Source organism: Myodes glareolus, chromosome 21, assembly GCF_982192425.1.
Source record: "Myodes glareolus chromosome 21, mMyoGla1.1, whole genome shotgun sequence".
NCBI lineage: Eukaryota > Metazoa > Chordata > Mammalia > Rodentia > Cricetidae > Myodes > Myodes glareolus.
The window spans coordinates 8,936,478-8,939,143 of NC_142046.1; the positions used below are offsets into that span (position 1 = coordinate 8,936,478).

General features: G+C 49.7%; 1 pseudogene; it reads left to right on the plus strand.

Annotated features, from left to right (window-relative positions):
• The first annotated feature begins 352 nt into the window (after positions 1-352).
• On the plus strand, positions 353-2,270 carry LOC148118647 (leucine-rich repeat-containing protein 58 pseudogene; annotated as a pseudogene).
• The last annotated feature ends 396 nt before the right edge of the window (positions 2,271-2,666 follow it).

A 2,666-nucleotide genomic window follows, 5' to 3' on the forward strand; every position in this document is an offset into this window, starting at 1 on the left:
AAAGGCCAACACTGGACCAATGAATGTAAATCAACAAAAGACAAACAAGCCTACCTAATAACATTGAGAAACTCCTGAAGGTTCTCTCAGAGGTCCCCAGGTCAAATGTGATCCAGTCATTCCAAGTCACGGTGGAGGACATTTCTCACCAGAAAAATTAAAAGATTCAGTGCCTGCTGTAAAAAAAAAAAAAAAAAAAAAAATCTGTTCTAGATGATGGATTATCATGTAGGTTGAATCAAAAATTTCAATGGGGACTCGGGCCGGCGCGCGGGGTGTGCGCGGCTCGCGGGGTGAGCGGCGGGCCGCCCCGGGCCGCGCCACTTCCGACACGGCGCTCGGCTTGAGGTTGCGGAGCGCGCCGCGGAGGCGGCGGCGGCGCTGGCGGCGGCGGCCTGGGCTTCGGGCGGGATGGAGGAGGCCGCGATCGGAGATGCCGAACTCAACTGGTCCCGCCTTAACGTGTCGGCCGAGGCGCTGGAGTCGGAGCTGGAGGCGCGCGCCGAGGAGCGGCGGGGCTCGCGGGAGGCGCTGCTGCGGCTGCTGCTGCCCTACACCCGGCTGACGTCGCTACCGCGGGCGCTGGGCTGCGGCTTCCCGCACCTCCAGCTCCTGGACGTGAGCGGCAACGCGCTCACGGCGCTAGGGCCAGAACTGCTGGCGCTGAGCGGCCTGCGCAGGCTCCTGGCCAGGAACAACCGGCTCGTCGGCCCGGGCTCGCTGCCCAAGGGCCTGGCCCGCTCGCCGCTCTGCCGCAGCCTCCAGGTGCTCAACCTCAGCGGCAACTGCTTCCAGGAGGTGCCCCCCTCGCTACTGGAGCTGCGGGCGCGCCTGCAGACCCTCAGCCTGGGCGGCAACCAACTGCAGAGCATCCCCGCCGAGATCGAGAACTTGCAGAGTTTAGAATGCTTATACCTTGGAGGAAACTTCATTAAAGAAATCCCACCAGAATTAGCAAATCTCCCTTCTCTGAATTACTTGGTGTTATGTGACAACAAAATCCAGAGTGTGCCTCCTCAGCTCTCACAGTTGTATTCTCTTCGTTCCCTGAGTCTCCACAATAACTTGCTGACATACTTGCCTCGTGAGATCCTCAACCTTATTCATCTGGAAGAGTTGAGTTTGCGAGGAAATCCGTTGGTTGTCCGTTTTGTTAGGGATTTAACATATGACCCTCCAACTCTTCTGGAATTAGCTGCAAGGACCATTAAGATCCGAAGTGTTTCTTACACTCCCTATGATCTTCCTGGGAATCTCCTTAGATACTTGGGTTCAGCCAGCAATTGCCCAAACCCAAAATGTGGTGGAGTCTATTTTGACTGCTGTGTCAGACAAATTAAGTTTGTGGACTTCTGTGGGAAGTATCGCCTCCCCCTGATGCACTATCTGTGTTCTCCAGAATGCTCTTCCCCCTGCAGCTCGGCCTTGCACAGCTCCACGTCCCAGAGTGAGTCTGACTCAGAAGATGAGGCCAGTGTTGCCGCGCACAGGATGCAGAAGGTCCTGCTTGGTTGAGCAGCAGTGGGTGTTGACAATGCTAAAACACTAAGCAAAGATGATTCAAAAAGAAAATGAAGCTTGAAACTAATTGAAAACCTTAGTGTTTTCATCTTGACTGTCCATGTAAGAGTTGCAGTGATCCATCCGTTTAGAAAGATTGAGTCCAGTTCCGTGCTTAGGTTCTTTGAGTGTAATTTATTCTGCATGGCAGTTCAAAATTCATCAGCTGGTTGGTCACAGTTTTCACTAAGTCTTGGATCAAACACTAGAAGAATGGTACACTCTGAGGAGCAGTCACAATCACAGCCTGGAGTGATGTTACCTGGGGCCATTGGGTTGACCCACTAACTGGTACCGTAAGGACTATCACTTTTAAATGGAATATTTAAACTTCAGCTCTTGTTTGTGTGATTGTTACTAACATGCAGTCTAGCTGTGATGTGTTAGTGCCTTAATTCTAGCAAGAATATGGAAGTTTATTCTAGAAATGGTTTCAGAGAAGCCTGCAAGACACTTGGAAATATGCTTTAACGGGCTAGGTAAAGAACTGTGTAGATAATACCTGAGCCCTACAGGCCTGGAACTCTATGTAGAATGGGCTGGCCAGAAACTCAGAGATCCACCTGCCTCCACCTCCTGTTGCCGGCATTAAAAGGTGTGTGCCACCACCTGCCTCCATGGCCTTCTTAACTTCATTTTGTTAACTGCAGTGATCTCTTGAAAGCATGGCTTTTACACTTCTGGGAGGCTACAGTTGTGATCAATCTATTTGCCAAAAGATAGAATAATCTATAATAATATTTCCCAAGAGGAAAATCTAGATGGCAAGTGATCCAAGAAAAACTGCTTTATAATATTGGACTAAATCAAGAAAAGTTGGTCATGATTGTACATACCTCCAAACCAGCACTAGGAGGTAGAGGCAGAAGATGAGTTCAGAGTTAGCCTAGGCGTCATAGTGAGGTTGAGACCAGCCTGGGATGGATGGATATATATATATATATATATGTTTGTCTCAAAAGTGGGGGTGGGCTAGGGTCAGGGTGGATTTTAACCATCAAATGTGTCTCCTTTGCTTGTATTATATACTAAACCAAAACTTTCTCTGCATTTGAAAGAAAAACTAAACTAGGTAACATGACAGTCAGAGATAGTCAGAAGTGGAA